Source organism: Glandiceps talaboti, chromosome 14, assembly GCF_964340395.1.
Source record: "Glandiceps talaboti chromosome 14, keGlaTala1.1, whole genome shotgun sequence".
Classification (NCBI taxonomy): domain Eukaryota; kingdom Metazoa; phylum Hemichordata; class Enteropneusta; family Spengelidae; genus Glandiceps; species Glandiceps talaboti.
In genome coordinates, this window is record NC_135562.1 from 1927906 (window position 1) to 1936803 (window position 8898).

The window sequence follows — 8898 nt, forward strand, 5'->3', positions numbered from 1 at the left end:
GCCCACAAGGCCTCTGACTTGACGCTGGCAATTGATGTACAAGATAAGATAGAGATGAGAAAGGAAAAATGCTTCATGATACCATGGAGAAGACATGCACAAGATTGGGAGTTATGGGCAATAATAGATAACAGTTTTGAGTTGAAATAAATGGGAAGTCTTTCTTCTTGTTCTTCTAAATTTGTGTGGATCCTTATCAGTCTGAGTATTATCTCACACTAGTGCTCTACATGCAAAAAAGGTCAAATGTGTTGATTGACATTGGCTGAATTGTGTCAGTAATGAGATTATTCAAGATGTTGTGTAAAAGAATAACTCAATCGATAGATCTGTTTTTGCACGTTGGAATACTAACTTATCAGGATGATGTTTTGTTCATTTGTTTTCTTGGATGATTCCTGTTACTTGCACAATATAAAGGGGATTATTCCCGATCTTAAAGTTTTCGTTATTGGTAAATTTTGCAACACCGTCTTTGGCACTACTTATTTGGCTGAAATATTGGAGAATTAGCCTTGCAGGACTGCATTGGATTCATGGACCATTTTTGTGTGTTTGATTAGTTTGTTGAATGTACGTACGTACGTACGTACGTACGTATGTACGTATGTACGTATGTACGTATGTATGTATGTATGTATGTATACATACATACATACATACATACATACATACATACATACATACATACATACATACATACATACATACATAGAAATGCATATGGAACTAATAAATCAGTCCGTATAAATAGCTGTTAAAAGTGATGTACATACATACATACATACATACATACATGTATGTATGTATGTATGTATGTATGTATGTGTGTGTGCGTGCGTGCGTGCGTGCGTGCATGCATGCATGCATGCATGCATGCATGTATGTATGTATGTATGTATGTATGTATGTGTGTGTGTGTGTATGTGTGTGTGCGTGTGCGCACGCGCCCGCAGGCAGGTCTGTCTGTCTGTCTGTCTGTCTGTCTGTCTGTCTGTCTGCCTGCCTGTTTGTCTGTGTCTGTGTCTGTGTCTGTCTGTCTGCCTATGTCTTCCCTAAACTAATGTCACATTTGTCAGTATCTGCCAACATTGTTTTGTGATGTTGTGTTTCTTTTCACTGTGCATGAAGTAAAAACTAACACAAGGAGAACCATTTAATGGCTAAACGCTCCTGATATGGGGTGGAAGTGCTTTAACAATGAATCTCGGGGATGACAGTATATGTTTATCTATCTAGAGTGACATTGACGAATCTTAAAACCAAGTATTACCTCAAATACATAAATCAGAATAATCAAATAAACATGTCTGCTAAAGTTTAACACAAAAAGGCGACATTATTTTGATCATATTTTACGGGACGTTATGCATCTTTGACACCTCTAGTCTGTCACATCACTGTACCGTATACGATAGCTTTATATTCTTCTGGGATGGCTACTTTGTTCTATTCAATCTATTCTGTGACTCTTAGTGTTGGGAGCTCAGGTGCAGTACTCAATATTTGACGAATATGTCGTCCCCATAATCTACACAAGTGTGATAAAAGTACCTATGAATAAAATATAGAAGGGCAATGATTTGCTAATTTCAGTGTAGCATGAACTGTACATCTATTTGGAACGTGCACTGTTAGGTTATCGTTTTTTTTTAATTCATGAGTAGTGCACCACTGATGCTTATATATTATATTACAACAATAACTGATTACCACTGTACAGTACATGTTGTTGAATATCTACTTTGGTCTTCGTATATTGTACTACACTGAAGAAATTGACTATTTTCAACACATTAATTTCGCACTTCTCGGATGCATTACTGAACCCTTGGGAGGAAAATAAGTCACTTCACCTTTCCTCAAAGGTTTGTTTCTTGAATCTATGTATACATAGAAGGCTTAGCAGGTGATTATTACAGCTCAAATAAATCTGATCAGATTGATGTTAGAGTGAAAAAGAATAAACCCAGTTTATGAGTCATGATGGGCGAATGGTTACAGTGGCCGGCTTGGAATCCGCAGATTGCAGGATCGAGCCCCATCGCTGCCTTTTGTTTCTGAGTGACTAAAGTCCTTGGGCAAGATTTGAACCACGACTGTGCCTCAGTCAACCCAGCTGTATAATTGGGGACCTGGTAGGATAGAGGTTGCAATGTGAATGCTTTAATCCTATGCGTTTATAAAAGGCTGCAATGGATTGTATGCTCCCCAGGGAGTTGAGGAAGTATAAAGGGCCGTTGTGCCGCTATAGATCTGTGTCAGTGGGTAATAATCGTAAAGCGCTTTGAGAACATAGTGGGAAAGCGCTATATAAAAACTAACACTCTTATTATTATTACTATCATCATTTATGAAAGGTTTTATGTCAGGAACGTCTAGTCACGTAAACTTCCTTTGTGACCATGATTGTCACGTTCTCATCTCCGTTTTACTCTAAATGTTCTCCTTAATATTTATGTATGTCTACATTCTAGAGATTTGCAAAACAAATACGATTGCATTGCAAACCATTTTGATAACAATTGGTAATTCACTGAATAATTAATAAACGTTAGTTGACTATCTCGTTTCATTCCATTGGCTTTTACGAGTGACTACATGAGAGCTTAAATGAGTGATTTGAATTCTGTACATTGCTTCTGGCATCTAATACATGGAATCTGGTTTATGTCTTACTTCAGGACAAATTACTATCCACGGTTTTATATCATACATCCTATCTCCGTATATATTTCATTTATCTTTAATTAAATAAAAGTAGCGAATGGCCAGACTGAAATAATAAATTGGCAAAAGGTGCAGATGGTCATGTGCCATCAGTAACATACATTCATTAATGTATGTGTATATGAACTTCGAGCTGTGAGGTGTGTGTGTGTGTGTGTGTGTGTGTGTGTGTGTGTGTGTGTGTGTGTGTGTGTGTGTGTGTGTGTGTGTGTGTGTGTGTGGTGATGGAAGATTGGGCCCGCATTTGGTCATTTTGAGTACAGATTGTCATCAAGGAGCAGTGACCAGATGACTGGCAGGATGTTTCCACACTATACATATGAAAGGATGATTTCTGTCAGCAGAACACCTATGTATTACTATATACGTAGTGCTGCATGATTAGAGAGTTTGTTTGATCAAACATTTGTATATCCGCAATATTCCCAGACAGCAGTGAATGAGATTTGGATCATTAATCATACTAAAACTTGATGTCATTTTCTTCAGCTTCAAAATATTATATGTGTAAATGGGATTCAAATAAAATAACATTGTATTATTATAACAAGCGACCTATCGGTCAGAATAGCTTCGCTGTTTTTTTTTAAATTTAATTTTTTATTTTGGTAACATGTAGAAGTGGTTCAGTTCTTCAGCTCTTCACTATGCAGTTTTGTTTTAGCGATGTAATAAAGTGGTTAGTGGTTTCATATGATGTCTCACTATAAAACACATTTTACACAGAAAGTTGGAAATGTATGGTACTTTTATACCATAGTCACCATTTTATAACAAAAATCTACTGTTATGAAAAATTGCACAAAATCTCAGAAAAAAATGACTGGGAAATGCACACAAGAAAAAGAAAAAAAGGGGATTTTGAGGTTGGCTATAAATAATTCCAGTGTCTTACAGCTTTAACCCTGGAAAATGTTAATGATGAATGAAATAAACTAGGGATCTAAAATAATTGTGAGGCAATTCGAATATCAATTTTCTAACAAATTTACCAAGTCAACAACATTCAATTTGTACTAGTTGTAGTAGATATAACATCGTCTGATATTTTAATTTACAGAGTTTTTTGTGACCGGCGCCTGTCAGCAGACTCGGCCAATTTTTTTTCATCATTACGTTGTATTTAAACCTTGTACTTGACATTTCGCAATATTTATAATTCTCAACAAAATACCTCAACATGCCTCACCTCGCTCGTATGTACTCAAAGCAGTCCCGGTATGACCACTGACTAGTCGTGCTTGCATACGAAGTAATCCGGGACTCGATTCTGACAATTGTCCCTACTATTTGTTTAGAGTCAAGTCAGTAATATAGACGTGTGCACCGTCTGTCGTATGTAAGCATGGCTAACCACCTTTTCGGATTTACATGTAAAACAGGGAAAGATACGAAAAACATAATGCAAAGTCTGAAGCCAAATTAAAGTTGCAATTATTTTAATTATTTTTACTTGCCAAATATTTGCATTTTGGAAATGGCAAGACATGTTCATGTCGTTTAACTTTACATGTAAACTGTCGGCCAATAAACAAAGTTTGGTCGATTCACAGTTGGCAGTGAGACTGCTCTTGCATAACTTCAACCGCATGCCTAGGCATGCCTTCCTTACGCGAGTTGTCTTCATTCTGGTTCACTGTCACTCCAAATTGCATATATAGCATTAATCACAAGTTACATGTTATCTGAAAACATCAAACTTTTATAGTGGGTCTGAAGTGTGATTTTAGTGAGTACCAAGAACTCTCGTGTTCCTACTTGCAAGGAAAATCGCCCAGTCAAATGAGGTCAGCTTCAACTTCCGGGTCAAATCAGTCGTTTTCTACCGTTACACAACGATCCTACTAAAATTACTTGCCATAGTTATTTAAAACACATAAAAATCCACCTTTTGTGAAATTTGTAAAACTTTCCGGTGCGTATTAAGGAAACTATGAGCGAAAAACCGGGTCGAAGTTTCAAGGCCTCAAGTATGCGTCCCGAATTCGTCGGAAAATTGGTATTCCTAAATGTAATTCCAAAATCTATTTTGCTGGCACGAAAGAAGAGATGTCAGTTGAGGTTTAGGCATTTACAGTATCTAAAATGGTGGACTCTAGAGAAAGTTACGGCGAGTTGAAAATACCCATAAATAAGGCCCGTGAGCAGCCATTCAAAGTGTAATGGTCGCAATCTGAAGGATAGATGTATGCAAATGAGGATGTTGCAAACTGGCTGATTATGTAGAAGGGGTGCAGAATTTGGATTTGAAGTTTACAACCCTTCGAAGAAACGCTTGTCATTTGGGCGCACAATGCATAGAATTATGACTATACCACATATTACATTGCTTGTTTGACGTCAATAGTGTCTTTTGAAAAGTGGCAGTTTACTTAAAGTCTCGTGGACTGATTTCCAATATGGCGTCGGTCATAATGCTCATTAACATATTTTTTTTTTTCAAATTACAAAAAAAAAATCATCAAAACTAGAAAAGAAGACGTGCTGACTTGAAATCAACAAATCTGAGTAAGCTACCCTCTGTGCATCAACACACCAGATATCAAAACAATCTGACAAGTAGTATTTGAGGAGATGATGAAAATATCATTTTTGAAAAAAAAATCATAAAAAATTGAAAATGGCACAGATCAACTTGGCATGAACAAATCTGAATAGCCTCCCCCAGGGAACATGCACACCAAATATCGAAGTATTCTGGCTGTTACTTTCGGAGAAGATGATGAAAATAAAAAAAAGTTGACGGACACCTATGATTCACCTATACCTCTATACTCTACACCCACCTATACCTAAAGCTACGCTTTCAGCTTTCGGTGACAGCGGAGCTAATGATATGCATTAAACATCTATTATCGGATTAAAAACGCGGCCCAATAATTCTTGTTCCACACAATGCCTAGATTTAACACAGGCATTGACCAGCAAGTACACAGTACAGTGTGTCAATGAGAATTTGATTAATTAGTGGTTGCAGATGTTCTCAAGTTGTCCGTTTTAGAGAAAAGCAAAGGCTGCGATAACAGAACTGAGTATCTGACGTTTAACTTCTATGTATAACTAATATTGTTCGTGTTTACTCATATACGTTATAAGTAGAATCACTTACAACACTATGGTTTGAGGATCGTGAGTTAATGGTGTGAGAGAGAGAGAGAGAGAGAGAGAGAGAGAGAGAGAGCGAGAGAGAGAGAGAGAGAGAGAGAGAGAGAGAGAGAGAGAGAGAGAGAGAGAGAGAGAGAGAGAGGGGGGGGGGCTAATGTTCAATCTTTTAAAATCTTTTAAAGGCGCATATCATCTAAGGATTGTTCCCGTAAAGAAAATTAGCAATGTTCGTACGATTGCATACGCCAGACATTGAAGTGTAGCAGTGTTAGTAGGATCTTGCCTCCCCTGTCCCTGGACAGACGACATCCTGTTCCAGGTTAATAGCCATATGATATAAGCTACATGTGTTTACAAGACCGCCAAGTAATCATCATAAGAAAGCAGTAACTATTATACAGGTAATTCATTGGCAACAAACTAGACCGGAAACGTCAATAATTGATGAGACCGGCAAACACTCTCCATTTGTCAATTTGCATAGTAATAGTACGTAAAAATGTAGTTGGCGAGGCAAGTGTGCTTGAGAGTAAATGGCAAGGAGGTACAAATGAAGTTGTTTCTAAGGCGAAATTTCATTATACAAGTTATGGATATTGCAAAAACGTAAGAAGGATTGTGTTATCTTGATGAAATGTAACTTTAATTAAACGGGAATATGCAAAAGTTATTATATAATATATTAAACTAGATATGATGTCAAGTACGGAACAGAAATTGATTATAATGAAGATTTTGATGACTGTTGTTAGTTACAAATATTTTTCAGGAGTAATTTTATTTCAATTAAAGCATAATTGTTGGTCTAGACTGTCAGTCTTCAGACTGGTATATCAAATAATTCAATCTTGCTGATCGTTTATACATGATGTCAGAATTGGAATATTCTACTTTTATATTGCACACATGTGTTGTGTATCAGCAGGAATTAATCTTACATTAAATCTTATATTTCGCGCTAATAAATGCTGCATGCAGTGTCCGGATAGTACTAAGTAGTGTCCATAGATATGTAATACAGCACACTAATCGTAGATGATGTGGATGACTGTTCACACTAAATGAAATGTTCTGGATCTCACACGGTAGACGGTAGATGTGCATGTATGATACTAAGCTTACAATTTGGGATTGAGTTCACAATTTCTCTATATATAGGACTCCAACAGCATACAGTGCATAAATTGGAGCGTCATCGCAGCTAGGATTAGCAGTACTGCGGCCACGGACAGTTTACATTGTTCCATATCTCGTAGACTTGTTTACCATAGCCTAATATGTTAGTTCTCGTTGATTCTTATTACATTGTTTATTTTGGACCATTATTTCTCTGATAGAAAGTGACCACCACATATGTATGTATGTATGTATGTATGTATGTATGTATGTATGTATGTATGTATGTATGTATGTATGTATGTATGTCTGTCTGTCTGTCTGTCTGTCTGTCTGTCTGTATGTATGTATGTATGTATGTATGCATGTATGCATGTATGCGTGTATGTGTGTGTATGTATGTATGTATGTATGTATGTATGTATGTATGTATGTATGTATGCATGTATGTATGTATGTGTTTGCCTGTGTCTGTCTGTCCGTCCGTCCGTCTGTCTGTCTGTCTGTCTGTCTGCTGTGTAAATTGTAAATGTATTATGGATTCATTCGTGTGGTGCAGGAAGAAAGGTTGTTGACCCTCTTTACAATACAATACGAATAATTAATTTGGAAATAAAATTGTACATTGAGGATTGCCGTCATTTTACAGCATCGTTTACTATTACTATGCTGCCAAAAATTGTATTTCAAGTGGCCACACTTTTTAAACAAACTTTCAGCCTTGGCGACCTGACTAATAAATCATTCATGTTGTTTTGTTAACATGCATGAAATGCGGGTATTTATAGCGATAAGACAGATAAAAATATCTCTATCTATAAACAGGTTATTTCATGACTATAGGGCCAGTCACTTACCCTTGTCCTCGAACAACTTTAATATAAAAAATTCATTCAGAAGCCGGACCAGTAGTAGCTGTTGACTGACTTGTGACATAATCCTTTATGTGACACATAAGACAATATTAGTCAAATTATATACACTCAAAATAGTTTCACAGGGAACGACACTCTTTTTGATTGATATCTTATGTATTACAATGACAGCCACATGTTGCTATGAATAAGTAAATGGTTTACAAGTTAAATGAGTTGTAATAATCACCAGTGGTAAAAATAATCCATCCATCCATCCATCCATCCATCCATCCATCTATATATACATACATACATACATACATGCATACATGCATACATACATACATACATACATACATACATACATACATACATACATACATACATACATACATACATACATCCGTCCGTCCGTCTAGCCATCCCTCCATCAAGTAATCAGTTAACAGTTTTACTGATATGCTCTGAATAGTTCACTGTATTCTTATGCTTAAATTTAAATATACTTTGATGGAAGGTCAAAGGTGACACGTACAATACAGCACAACAACGAAGAAAGCACGAGTTCAACGTTTTGTACAAACAATGTGCTATATATTGTGGAGGGGTATAATGAGATCATTTGTTATCCATTAATTTACAATCCACCATAAAATGATGTTGGTCATCTAAATAATTTAACAAACGTTAAATAAATTCAAAATCTGTTTAATATTTTAGAATATACTTTAACATTTCTAATATTAAAATCTATTTTGACCACGGCTTGTGCAAAAGTATATTAACATTTGCAATCGATCATTATCTATTAGTGATTTATAAACACTTATGTAAGGAATGCAAAAAATAAAAAAATGTAAAACAGTGTTATATACATGTATAGTGAGACGACGGTATCTCGGAAAAGGCGAGATAATAGGGATGTGAGTTTGTACTCACTATGTACCATGTTATGAGAATATGCATGCTAATGAATGGAAGCAGCTAAAAATAATTCATCGAGGAAGAGTGTGATTGGCTAGAAGCTTATCCAGAATGGTATGTACCAACGTAAAAGGTCCCTGTAAAATCTATCAAGCGTCTGTTTCAC